Source organism: Meleagris gallopavo, chromosome 11 (assembly GCF_000146605.3).
Source record: "Meleagris gallopavo isolate NT-WF06-2002-E0010 breed Aviagen turkey brand Nicholas breeding stock chromosome 11, Turkey_5.1, whole genome shotgun sequence".
Taxonomy (NCBI): domain Eukaryota; kingdom Metazoa; phylum Chordata; class Aves; order Galliformes; family Phasianidae; genus Meleagris; species Meleagris gallopavo.
Window position 1 is genome coordinate 21,150,764 of NC_015021.2, and position 14,973 is coordinate 21,165,736.

At 37.2% G+C, this 14,973-nt stretch overlaps 1 non-coding gene across 1 annotated transcript; it reads right to left on the bottom strand.

Annotated features, from left to right (window-relative positions):
• Nucleotides 1-14,453: 14,453 nt before the first annotated feature.
• TRNAN-GUU lies at nucleotides 14,454-14,527 on the bottom strand. The gene has a single exon. It is a non-coding gene; the product is annotated as a tRNA-Asn (tRNA).
• Between the last annotated feature and the right edge of the window lie 446 nt (nucleotides 14,528-14,973).

A 14,973-nucleotide genomic window follows, 5' to 3' on the forward strand; every position in this document is an offset into this window, starting at 1 on the left:
GCTTAGACAGCCATTACAGGGTAAAGTTCTACAGAGACGTCAGACATCAAATCCCTTGGAAAACAGAAGCAAAGTCTTTTTACCTTGCTGAGTGCTTCGCATCAGCTTTGCTAATCCCTTACTAAAGTTAAATCTTTAGAAGCAAAAATATAAACTAGCATAACACACTAATCTATTGTCTTACTAGCAAAAAGTAATAGCAGAAAAAAATCAGTTTTGAAAGGGCTCTTTTCTGTATCTAGCTTGCCAATTTTGCAAAACTGTGTGATTTCCCTTGTGGGAAATCCATTATATTGCAAGCATATTACTGTACATGCTGGCTCCTTTTCCATGAATTATACCCAGAGTTTTGCATACCGTACTGTCACTTTACACAAGCAACAATCTCTAGCGATAGATCTCTTCCTCTCCAGTCCTTTAACACTACTTAACTGCAAGTTAAGCGTACTGAAGGCTAACTGTTTTAAGGAAAGAATGTATCACACTGTGCAGCTACACCTGCAGAGACAGTGGGTTTTATTTTTTTGTTTGCTTTGGTACAAAACCAAGGATTTTAAATTTTCTAAATATTTAAATGATATGAATAATCAGAACAGACACAAAAATCACTACATTTCCCATAAATACTATGCTTCATAGCAGCTTTAAGGCCACCACAGTTTCCCTGATAAGCATTTCTCTTTATTTCAGATTTGCTTTCCTCTGCAAAAGGGGAATGTAAAGTTCTCTTGGAAAAAATATATGCCCTGTGAGTATTCTATAATGAATGACTTGGCTTTCTCTCTAGAAGTGCTTGTACTATTTTGAGAAATGGATATATAGTGGGGTGGCTACCAGCCACCTACCTTCCATTGTAATGGAGCTTCTCATGTTTCAGAGAATAATTGATTCTTTAAAAGAGCTTTCTAGTATCTGGAGCATTCATTTTATTCCGGCTCTTTATATTTTCCCCCTCTCAGATGCTTAATTACCTTTTGCAGTTGTATACAGAATCAAACTATACAGCTGCCAGATAAGTCATTTCCCAGTATCCACTAGAATTCACAGAGGAAAAAAAAGCTTTTATAATTTTGTCATATACCTTCCAGTTACCTTCCCTACCCCCACTTCAATCATACTAACAAAATTGTGTTTTCAGAAGAGGTAATACAAAAATTGAAATCTTAGTTTCATCATTCACAGAAAAAAAAAAAAAAGTCTGTATCAACATCCTTTCGCAATTAGGTACATTGCATGACTTAGTGTTATAATGTACATAATATTCCACAGAAGGATGCCCCTGGGACTTCAGATTTTGTATACATACATATACACATGCATTCACAGAGACATCTTCCATGGGCTTTAATGAAAACAGCATATTCACAGCACACAGCATCACTTGGACTTCTTCCCTTTAAGCAAGCAGAGGTTGCAGAAGCACTTGTTGTGCAATGCTGCAGTTCTCATAAGTTTAAAAGGGTTTCAGAAACAACTAGAAAAAATTCAAAGAAAAAAAAAATAACCTCTCAGAGATTAACAAGATGATCTTCTGGTCATGGAAGTGTCTTGACTGCAAAACCTGAGAGACAAGTATGGGGCAGCAGCACCACTAATACCTTCTAGATGGAGTTGGCAAGAGGAGCATTCTGGACCAAATACTTGCCTTTGTAGTGTGGCACGTTTTGCAGTTTTAATATTAATTGGAGAACTGAGAATATATACTTATACACATGGGTATATGAACACCTCTATTCAGTAGTCTACATCCAACAACATGCTCTCATGAAGATCTCTACAGTGGTTGGTTGGCCATTAAAAGAAAACACCAAAGCAGAGCCTTGTGAGCCAACTCTCAAACACGGGGACACAGATGTACATAGAGTCATGCTGCAAAGCCTTCAGATGAAAACAAGTTGATGACTTCAATGCCCCCAGACTACTAGAGAAAGACTTTTTGTAATATTTCTGACATCAGTTCTATTGTCTCTCCTTATAATGCACTGACCTAGATCTGTTGGTGTAATTTTTTCAGCTTCTAATGCTGATAATATTGCTTTTAGACTGGTTTCAGGGTCCTTTCGAGACGAGTTCTTCAAAGCTGGAGCTTAATCCATTCTTTATTAGCTTCTGTAAAGTGATTACTTCTGCAGGGCTGAATAGAAGTATTTAAAGGAAATGAGCATTCTGTTACCAAACATTGCTGCTCTACTTCTAAGGCAGTTGCAGGATTTTTAAAGCTTTAGGTTTGAATGATGGGGATATAAAACAAGAGAAGACACTAACAGAAAAGTTTCGTATGGTAAATGTGTTGATACCATGCCATTTTATTTATTTATTTATTTTTTTTAAACAAAATCCCAACATGTGACAGGCGCTCAAGGACTGATGGGCTGTGACGGGCAATCCTGAGGTCACCGGAGCTGATACTGTTGTTGAGATATCATTTTATTTTTTAGTTCAAAATGAAAAATTGCTCCCTGCATGTAGTTTATTAGAATCCTGCCACAGCTAGAGGCTAGGGAAAAGTCACATCACAGTTGCAGATTGTGTTTGCAATGCTTCCTCTGTAGTTAATAAATATATATATATTTAAACAGGATAGCAGCCCTTGTCAGACTGCAATTAGAAGATGAGAAATTCCTTTGCTTTGTCCACACAACCTCGTTCCACAAATTGCATGAAACCTGGGCTGATCAACACTAGTCTTATTTCATGAATAACAACAGAGAATAAGCATTACTTGATGCCATAGAGAACTTCTGTGGTAAAGCATGTCCACCAACTTGACCACAGTTCTGTGGTCTCAGAAGAGAAATTCAGTATAATAAAGAAAAGATGAGAATGAGAAGAAATACTTTTCAGAGCTGTTGGTAGCGTTGAAAAGCTACCATTTAGAAATGCTAAACAAAAAATCTCTTTGGTATAATTTTTTATAAATATTTGCATTCTAGTCTTGCTAGTAGGTGTTGTGTGTATTCCACAAGACATAAATTGATTGGGGAAAAAACAGAACAAAACAATCTTATATCTCTTTAGGAATATATCTACAGTTCCTCCAAAACAGAGTGATGGCAAACCTGTATCTGGGCAGCCTGGCCTGGTGGTTGGCAATCCTGTACATAGCAGAGGGTTGAAACTAGAAGATTATTGTAGTCCTTTTCAACCCAGGCCATTCTATGATTCTATCATTCTATGAAACCATTCTATGATTCTGTATTAAAAATAAAGGGCAAATGGTACCTTTGGCAAGAGCACTGAGACCTGATCTATCACAGCATTAAAGTAGGGAATTGAGAAAGGAGAGACACAAGCCCCTTCTGTATAGCAATTACATAAGAATCAATGTGGTGTGGCCAGTAAAAAGTACAGTGAAGAGATCCCAAACAAACACCTGACAGCACAAGAAGCAGTTTGGAAGGTAAACAGACTTTTGATCCCATTTATCAAAGTACTTGCAGTTTATGTCTTAAGGTGAAACAATAATAAATAGGTAAAAAAAATTAATTGGCTTCCCAAGCCTCTTTTTTAAAAAAAGAAAAAATATGTTGAATGTTTTTAAGGAAAACTTGGCATAGGGCAATAGGCTCTCATAAAACCTTATTAATTAATCATTCCAGCCTGCCATCCTTCACATGCTTGGAATACGTATTTGGAACAACCAAGTACAGAGCCAAGGCATTCATTTTAATAAAAGAATGTATACCACCTTCAGAAATGCAGGTACGTGAGAAAATACATCTTAGAACAAAAATCTAGAGGCAGACCTGTACTTGGGAGCTGGTGGATGCTGTGTTTTTTTAGAAGATGTTTTTTTGAAACAATAGCTCAGGCTTTATTCTTCCTTTTGGAGCAAGTGAGTCACTGAACAGGAAGGCAAGGAATGCTTCTCCTGCCATCTCCCATTCAAGTGCTCAGCTCAGGACCATGGCATGGCACCTGCAAACTTTGCATTTGGATCTTCCAGTGAAAATGCATGTTATATAAGAGAACTGCAATACAGCAGCAATAATGCTTGAAAACTTGCTCAAAGTATTTTTTCTTTTTTTCTTTTTTCTTTTTCTTTTTTCTTTTTTCTTTTCTTTTTAATTAAGTGAAAAGTTTAGGGAGAAGACATGAAATAACAGTGCGTGACAGAGCTGAAAATCAAATATGAGAACTAAAAGTTGAGCACAGACAATGCTATAGCCCCTGTTTGGATTCTTGTATACCAGCTTTCATAAAGGAAAACGGAAGCACTCCAGGCTATTCCAACATTCCAACAATTATATTACCTGAATAAAGCCATTCTGACCGATTTCAAAGTGTACTGCTCCGACCACAAACTTCAGTTTGCTGTCTAGAGGTTGGAAGTGTCTGTCTAATGAAAATAAATCACTTTTCAGTTGCTCTGAAGCAGAACTATTGCCTCTTGCTCGTTTCTCTATATCATGCTGCAGCCCCTAAACAAAGAGAGAATGGGAATTAACCTCAGACGTCTAAGAAGCACAAACATCAGCCTTTCCCTGGGAGGGTTGGAGAGCCTATCATTGGTTCAAGGAGCCCAAAGCTGGTACAACTTTGCCAATGTGCTTGGTATTGCCCTTCTACATATCTTGAGATGTCAGATGTTAAAAAAATCAAATTCCCTGCTCTTTACAGATCCATCCTCAAAACTATTTTGACTTAAGTGACTATATCATCTGCATTTAGGAGATTATCTCAGAATTAATTCTCTATTTTTACACCTATTACACTGAATTCTTTGGATTTAAAACAGATATCCCACAGTAGCATAAATCATTTTATTAAATAAATCTCAATTTTCAGCCTTATATTCTTCAAAATAATTGATATAAAACAGAACAAAAATATTAGCATTTTTAGTAGCATTAGAACCACCCCTCAATTTCATGTTTTATGAGTAAAGGCAAATAAAGCTTTCATTTTTTGAATTATAAATAATGTAACTGGTTTTCCTAAGTATTTATTAGTGTTACCAACAAGGAAAACAATATGGTCACAGCATAAGACATCAAGTTCTGCATTTTGCTTTGCCAACCCATTTTGCCTCTGTCTCCTCCCTCATTCTTATTTCTTACCAGCTCTATTTTGGCTGCAGAGAAGGTGCTGCTTCTCATTTGATGTTTATGCAGTGCCAGCCACAACAGAAACCCGATTCTGCTGGGGACATCTTGCTGGTCACCTTTAGGAGTCTCTGTAGAGGATCTTTTATTCCTTGTGCCATGCTGGGGGTACTCCAGGTGCTGCATCTGCTCGTTCAGTTGGTATCACTTGTTGAAATTTCCCTCATTTCAAAATATTTTTCTCCTTTAAGCCCTTGGGGAACTGGAGTCAAAACCACAACCAAATGAAGCAAATCATACCATACTGAATGTAAACACACTCTTGATAGTGTCAGTAACAGAGACAAGTCTTACAGCAGAAATACTTATAGAAACAGGTGTAAGCAGCTACTCTAGCTGGGCTCACTTCACACAGCTCAGCAGTGCTGAATATTTACCTGGGGAATTGCTCTGAGACCAGGTTGGATCGGGCCCTGAGCAGCCTGGTCCAGTACCAGATCTGGAGGTTGGTGGCCCAATATGTAGCAGGGGGGTCGGAACTTGGTGATTCTTGAGGTCTCTTCCAACCCAAGCCGTTCTATGATTCTATGAGACATCCAACTATCTCCTCTTCCATTCAAAATTTTCTTTAAAGGAATGCTGTGTAAGAATTAGGTGGAATTTTTACCTTCCAGCCTCTATTGGTAAAACATTAAGAACAATCCCCCAATACCACAGACACTTATATACATCATACTGCCACTGCAGAGAACTCTCATTAAGTTATTCATACAATCACAGAGCCATTAACATTGGAAAAGACCTCTAAGATGCCCAACCCAACCCACCACAACATGCCCACTGTCCACATCCCTCAGTGCCACATCTCCACAGTGCTGGAGCATCTTGAGGGATGGTGACCCCACCACTCCCTGGTCATCCTGTGCATCACATCTCTTTTAAAGAAGAAATATTTCCTAATGGACAACCTATTACCACAGTGCGCATGGCCAAGGACTGCAAACAGTTAGGCATTATTACACTTTCTTTGACTCATATAGGTATTTTGTTTATTCTGCTCTTAACGTTATCTAGTTTTAGAGGAACTGAGCATCTTCCATGTTCAGGTTGCTCACCAAGAGCCTTTAGGCCCCATTCCATGCAGGCTGTCAATCTGTTCAGTGTCAAGGGTATGAAATGAGTTCTACTGGGCTAAGCTGTCCAAAAGCTGTAAACACAGGTACGTAAGCTGCTTTACAGGCACGGTTTTAAATGTACAGCTGGGTTGTAGAGAAACAAGCAATTGAAACCTGACCAGGTTTTAGAGCTGGCTGAGAATATTGCTTTACTAACCTGCTTGACTCCCATGACATATAAAACAATAAAAACTGTTGTGGAATGAAAAACAGTGATATAATTTGAGGTCACTGAAACAAGAGGAAGAATATAAATAACTGATAACCTTGATATTTTTAGGGGGATACAGATGAGAGTGATAATGGAAGTTCACATGATGCAATTAATGTGAATTGTCACAAAGCCATTAATAACTTTTCACATGACAGGAGCTAACTCACCTTGCTAATAAATCTCAGTGACCCTGGGCAGTTCATGGGGGTGGATAAAGCCCTCTTCCGAAAAATGACAAGGATGGGGCAGTGCTTGCTCAGGAATGCTTCCAGGAGTAGAATTTTTATTTTCATTGACTAGTTTTTTTTTTTTAATCAAAAGTAGTTGCATCATGGAAAGAGAAGTGTTTTATAAGCACTTCTTTTTGCCTCTTCTGGCAAAATGAAAGCCAACATCTCTAGTAATCATTAAAAATACAATGTTAAGAGATTCTAGCGTAAATAACCATACATTACCTCCATTTTGCCTTCAGTAAACTCCTTCCGACATTAAGAGGCTTTATAAAACTAAAAATATATATGCACAACAAGTACAAAACCACCTCTGGGAACAGACTCAAACAGAAATGTGGGGCTTTTACGATCAATGATTGAGTTTTAGGAAAACAACATAGTGATGAAAAAAGATGGCGTTATCATGGTACTATTCATATTCAATTTAAAATGGATTAGAGAGCACTCTCAGTAAAAGTGCTGCACTTCAAGTAGCAATGATATTTCAACTATGCATACAGCCTATTACATTTCATCTCTTTGTACTGCTTAGGAAGGCTTCAGTTCAGCATGGGATATCTACACTGTTATTAAAGCTTTTTGTTATAATAAATTAAAGGATGTAAATGCTCTTTAATGTTAATACTTCACATGCTGTCCCTCTCTTTGCCTTCTCAATAACTATCAAGAGTACAGATGCAACAAAAGTGCTCCAGCAAATAAACCAAAATGGATACAGTGAGAGTGGGTAACTAGAAAAGTAACAGAAGACTTTGACTAACTGAGTTCTTTGGCTATTCAGAGAAGTGAAACTTGCCCTGCAGACCTTTCTGCTTGATTACACAAGCTGAAGTGCCTGCAGAATGTGAGCAGTGCTAGCTGTGGGACATCCTTGTTACTCCATTGTTTGGGGCATGCATGGAACATACCCACAGACACCATGAGTGTTTCAGTTCCAGCGCTGTAAATATGACAGAACCTTTGCATGTAGACAAGCCAGTAAATGCCCTTTCCCAAATCACAAAACAGACACTGCAGTCAACACTGCCCAGATTGCACTAATCTCTCTAAACTCATTGCAAAACCAATTCCCATAAAAACTGCATATTGCATATTGATTTTCCTATTCATATTTTATTATAGCATGTACTTTCTGAAACCATATCACAGCCATTTGATCCTTACATCATAGCAGTTTGTGAAGCTGTAATTTAGTTTTCCTTCACATAATCACGCGTATATATATACGCACACATATTCAGTCACATTTCTCACATAAAATGTCATCGATTTGCAACAGAGAAAATGGATATCCAAATTTCCACAGTTCAGATGACAATATAGCAGGCTCTTTAGCAGAGCAAATCTCATTAATCTTCTCAAGGGCAGAGATACTTGTTTCACCATCTAATGAGCGTGGTTCCTTCACTCCTCGTTTCCATCATATCTGCATTCACATCTAACAGTATGTGGGCAGCCTTGAACTAACAAGATGAGATTGTGCTTGATCTGGAAGAGGCATAAGCACACCAGCCTGACTAGCTTACAGAGCACCACATTTCCCTGTATGACTACACATCCAGTAGCTCTAACCTCAACAGGATCACATCCCAGAGACAGGGAAAGCTCTGAAATTCCACACATTTTTGCTTTATAAATGCACTGTAAAACATAGAGAGTACAAAATCAAAGAGCAGTTGTTGAGAGTAACTAAGTTTTGGTCCATTACTTGTGATTTGGGTCTTGTTGACCACTAAAAAGTACGATCTCTTCACTGTCTGTCCGTCTAATAATAGCAAATTAGCTGATTATTAACTTACTGCAGATTCTTAAAAGAAAAATATGAAATAGAAAATGAAAAATAAACAGCAACAAATGAGGAAGAGAAATGGAAAACAAGAAGTAGATACAGAAAATAGGATTATGAAGGTTATTTCTACGTTAAATTACCAGATTGGAAGTAATAATATTTGTAAGCAAGTTTTAATGACTTTTGACTAGCAGTTTCCAAGAGCATAAACTTGAAGAACACTAAGAATTAATTCACCAATGCAAACTGTCTGCTTCAATCAAGATAAAATTGTATGATAAGGTCTTAAAAAAAAAAAAAATCACAGTGAAAAGAAAAGCATCATTCTAATAATGGATTTGTTTCAGGCCTGCCTTTTTTCTACTTTAGGGACAAATTCCTCCTTAGATGGCACAATGATCTAGTGTAAAGAACAATGTCTTCCTCAAATGCCTAAGGTATGTTTGAAATGACAGTGGCTCTGTTTGAAATTACTATGGTTATGTTTGAAATATTTGGTGCAAAATGGCAGCTTCCCTCCAATTGCAGAAGTGACTCCTTTTGTTCCTTTTTCTGTTCAATTTATCTATGTGGAAACTAGAATGCTTCACTGCACATTAAACAATTTGTACTTAAGTATGGTTATTAATCCATTTCTCGGTTGTGTTTTATAAAATATTTCATTATACTTAGAAGATTATAGTGATAAAAACTACTTTTATTTTCTCCTAAGGGAAAAGTATTTTTTGCTTTTCTGCACTGGAATAGCAAATCATTTGAAAACAAACACTGAAAACTGCAGTAAATGACTCCAGAGCATACGATATATACAGTATGGTTTCACGTGTAATATTGGATACAGACAAACCAATGCCAATAGGAAAAGAAGAATTTTTTCAGGAAATTGCCCTGGTTTTCTTTTTTCTGGCTCCCTCACACCCCACTCCTCTGGGCCGCAGTGGTAAAATATGCTACTTTTCAGGAGTAATACAGCTGCATTTGGGGAGGTCACGTATGCTGAAATACATTGAAGAAATGTGTTTATTACCTCAGAGAACAGATTTATTTAGAAAACCATGTATTGCAGATATCGCCACCAGCATGTAAATCACTGCTACAACCATTGGCGATAATGTCCTTATATCAGTGCAATATTTTTACATACCCCTGCCTCTTGCATACAACAGTCTACAATAGTGATGGGTCCAATCTTTTATTTAATTTGTTCCTGACCTTTCAGATAATGCTGCCTGTTATCTGCCTGCATTTGTTCCTAGACTATAACAATGACACTGTCATGAGAAATTACATTTGAGCCTTTTGCAGGTGTAAATATTGAATTACATCAAAACTACTTTCCCAGAAAGCACTAAAATATTTATACATTTGTGCACTAACGCTTGAGAAATGGTTTTCATTAAAAAAAAACAAAACAATACCAAACCAACAATACAAAGCCACCAACTTAAGAGCAGAGAAGTGTCAATTCATCTAGAAAATATTTCCCAAGAATTCTCTTGCTGTGATTATCACCTCCTCCAAGTCCGTCCTTACATCTGTACCAATAAGCTTGCCTTTAGTTTCAACATGAATAAAATAAAATAAATAGACAGGATGTTTTAACATGGTCTGAAGGTATAGAAAGAATGGCACGCTGCAACAAAACCACTGCTGCCATAACATTCCTTTGATCCATTCCTAATTGCCTGCTCTTATGAGGCCATTTCTCTTTGTGTGGCAGGGATGAAGTATAAAGGATAACCTCTAGCCGTAGCATTCTGGGCAGAATAGGTGTAAAAAAGAAAGATCTACCTGGAAACACTTCAAGTGTGCTTAAGAACAGGACCAGTTTTATTCCTGACTGAAGAACGTAGAACTATTTTGAAGCACTCAAAGAAATAAGCTTAACTAACTTTGAAATTTTCAATTAATTTCTGGTTTTGTCAAATATTTTGCCCACTTGCACTCCCTTTAAATACTACATCACAATGTAATGTTTAAAGTCCATCTAAAGAAAAAAAAAATCACTGCACTCGTCTTTTTCCACAAAATATCATTATAGGTCATGAACATCAGAACATAATTATCAGCAGATGGGAAACTTAAAGTGCCCATGCTCCCACTCATTCCCATTACTTAAAATAACATTAAAAAAAAAAAGGAAAAAGCCACCAGATCAAAAAAAGGAAGCTTTTCAAATTTGCTTTTGTTTTCTAACCATAGGACTCTAAAATATGCCCCATTTAAGAAAGTGTATCTGTGTATTTATATGCATTTACATACATTCATATATTCACATATATTACATGAAAACTTGAGTTTTCTGCACATTATAGCTTTTATAGATTCATGGATTTTTAACTATTTCATAACTTTTACAGCAAATCATATTGCTACTTAGAATGAATCCATTTACAACTTGCCCAATACAGCAGTATATTGCTGGTCATGCCCTGTCATTTTATGCATACTTAGATATCACTTGACATGCCTCAAAATAGAGTAGATATTCTACCTGAAGTCCTATAGTAAATACACGTAGAGCAGTGGGGGAAAAAGAGCAAGTAGTATCAAGACAACTGAGAATTTTCAGTGCAATTAAATAGCTTCCATGATTAAGATTAAGGATCCTTGCCTGGATTTCTGTTCTGAATATAATTTAAAACAAATAAATAACAGATATGTATTTACTCTGCGTATGATCTCGAATTTCTTCTTTCACTATGTAACTGATAATAGTCTATATTAACATGGAATTTATTATCAGAATTGGTTTGAAATACCTGATTAACACCAGTTAATATCCTACACAGCAATCTTCACAGCAGAGATTTCTGCTATTTCTCTATCAATTACATGACAAATCAATAAACTGGAAGAAGGATAAGTTATGAATATTTCCTGATTACATGTGCTTGGATTAAGTGCAGAACAGTCATGTTCACAGTAAAGACGGAGAAATATTTAAGCAACACAGGTATGTATATGTTAAAATTCCTCTGAGCTTTGTATTTTAGACTATGAACATTCAAATTTAGAAGACCTAATTCTGACTTCATGTTTCCCTGATTATATTCCCCTGCACCAGGAACATGAGAAATTTGTTAATGACTATCAGAATATAAGATGCTCTTGGTTTCACTAAAGGTAACTTTTTTTTTTATGGTCTCTGGAGAACGAGTGACCTTTATTGCTGCTCCGCTGCTCTGGTTTATTAATGTTTGCTTTGTATATTGCAAAGTGTGTTTATTCTCATCACTCATTATTGCTTTCATTTACAGTATTTAGCTGGAAAGCAAATCAGCAAAATGAACAGGGATTTAGGGAAATTTAAAAGTGAAATCACTGTATTAACCATGCTACATTTTTAACATCCTTCATTGGTTAGCATAGAGTGAGTAAAACTGACACCTCATTATATTTTTCTGCAGATTGCACTCAGGAGTGAAACATTATGTAGAAAAGTTTGGACTCAATTTGCTGTACTTCACCCTTGGCTGCATTTGGATAAAATCATTTTCACAGTCTTACATCTGGTTGATTGAACCAAGCGTGAGTTCATGTGCAGCGTTTGGTTAAAGGCACTAGAAAGAGGAGATGTCTTTAATGTCTTTAAATCTGTTGAATCAATGCCTTTGATTTGCAATTTAGAATGCAGCAAGGAAAAATAATTTTAAGTATGACAATGTTCCCAGTTAGAGGCAAACTCTCTGTGTATAAGCATATTGGAAAACTGTTTGATTACTATGGACAGCAAATTTGATTAATTTATCAGTGCTGTAGTGTTTATACATAGATCGACAAAAGCAGACAGTTTGCATCTAATACAGCTTAGAACAAACTATTTGTCTCAAAACAAGCTACAGTGAAAGAATTTAGTGCCAAGCAGTATACCTGGAATTGCAGCCACCTTGCTCTGAAGCTGCATACTTGGAACTGCCAAGTCCTGCCTTTGACCAAAGTTTTCAGATTTTGGGAGACAGATTTCAGAAAATGAAAGCTCTGGAATTAGCTCAAAGCTCCAGTAATTTCAGGCATCCCACTGTTCAGAAATAGAAAAAACTGTAAGAAATAAGAGAAGTTCACAAGTCATGGAGAATATCGCCCAAAGCCGGGTATGTGGAAAAGCCAAACAAAGCCATTGACTACATGTGTCTTCCTTAGTAAGACAAAAAGTCAAACTGCAGACCCAGTCAGTGAGGATTTATTGCTGTCTTTACCTGGAAACACACAGTTAGAATCCACACACAGGGTTAGAATCCACACACAGATTTCAGTCAGATATTTCCTTTTTGCCTAATACACAGAGCCAAAAAATATATGGGGGGAAGGAAGCATGTTAGACTACAAATTGACTAGCTTTACTAATGGTATGGAACTGGTTTGTGCAAAGAGATGACAGTTTGTACTAAAGCCAGACTGAGAACATATTTCCTAATCTAGATGGCTCATACCTAAAATAAAGGGGGGAACATTTAAGATGGAAACACCCGCAAATAATTATTTCAACCTCCTAAAACTACATCACTGCAGTTCACGTTTCCCACAGGTGCTCAGCAAATCCTCCTTCTGCATTCAGAGCTACACGTTGTATTACCTACAGTTCCAACCCATTCCAACCAACCTACAATATTCTCTCCAGAGCGAAAGCAATGTTGGAATTTCTACAGATTTCAGAGCTTTCAACTTTCTTCCATAGATTCTCTGTAATCTCGCTCTCTCCTTGCTTATGATATTTCCATATTCCACCTGCAAATCAGTTTTCCTTTCTTCAAAAATTGCTGATATCTTCTAAAATGCCAGCATCTCTGCAAGTAGTTGAGATTTCAGCTCAGTCTATGTGGCATTTGTAGCTCATGGCTTTGTCTTTAAAATAACGCCAAACATCAGCCAGAATGCATTGCTTGTTCCTCCTGCCATATATATATTCCCACCTCCCCAGCGTCCTTCCTAATAAGGAATTTATATATTTTATATATATATATATATATGTGTACACACACACACACACATATATATACACATACATACATACATACATATATGTATGTATGTATGTATGTATGTATGTATGTATGTATCTTCCTAAAAAGATTTATATAATAGAATGAGGAACTGGAATTGAGGGAATAAATTACCACCTCTGGAGCTGAAGGTGTGGGCCACACCTTACACAGAATAAAGGAATATCTTAAAATGAGTACAGACCCATCTTTTTAATGACAGATTTAGGGCCATAGCATTAATAAAGGTGAGAGTTTAAGAAGTGAGGAGCATGATGAGATACACCAGGAATGAGAAATCTTGCCCATACTTGAATGTTCCATTAGCTGCTTTACAAGCAACCTTGTGGGTCAATTCACAGAGATGTGCCAACGTTGCCCCTCCTATTTCTTTGGTTTGTACAAAGAGCAGCTATGGAACAGATCTTCACGAACAAAGGAGTTTTGCTTCCAGGAAACCCTAGAATAATGTTCCTTTCCTTGGTCAGCTTTAATTAAAGTTTTCTCCAGATACAAAAGAGAGGCTGGGATTTGCTTAAGAAAGCAGTAACGTTCATCTGAAAGGGACCAAGACTGAAAAATGTATTAAAAAGTTTGACTCAGATCATGAAATAGACTTCTTCACTCCTTACATTGCCCTTCATTCACCTTAAAGTAAATTAGAGAAGTTTTATCTATGTATTTTTTCACAACTTTCCTTAGATGAATATTTCACTGATACGTCTGACCAGATAGATTTTTCCTAACATACAGCTAAGTCATTTAATTAAGTTTTCAACAATTACAGCCTGAACAGTACAAATCCTGATGGATAGGGAGAGCTCCTGGACTCCAGGGACTGATGTTGACTGTCCCCCTCCCTGAGCCTCCTCAGGTTGAACAGCCCCAGCTCTTGGGTTCTCCTCACAGCAGCGATGCTCCAGACCCTCCCGACATCATCTCTTGGTGGGTTGCACCTCTGGATTCTCTCCAGCAGCTACAAGGCTCCCTTAAAAGATCAAGAGATGACAAACTCCGTCCCTGGGTGGGCTCGAACCACCAACCTTTCAGTTAACAGCCGAACGCGCTAACCGATTGCGCCACAGAGACAGATGTTTTTTTTTGACGAACTCAAACACTGAACTGGATATTTTATTCATATGACATATTCCGGGCTCTTTGCTCTGGTTGCTCAGTTTGGAAGGCAGGATGAAGTCAGACTGTGCCTTCTGTTTACTGATCAAAGGCATTCTGCCAAAGCGCTCATCTCTCCGTTATCCCAGCTCCCTTCTGATACCTCAGTGCAGTGACTCTGCGTTCATGTGATGAATGCAGGGCATCAAAGAAACTAAAAATTCACATATACGTGCTTTTTATTTCTTAAGCCCAAATTAACTTCAGTTTTTCCTTTCTTGGCTTGAAGGAATTGCAATCTGCTTCTAGCTTGCCATAAGTAGTAAAGAATGCATCAGCATCAAGTTTGGCTAGCTGTTATATTTTGTATTATACAGCATGAGCATTGTAAGTATATATATATATATATATATATATATACA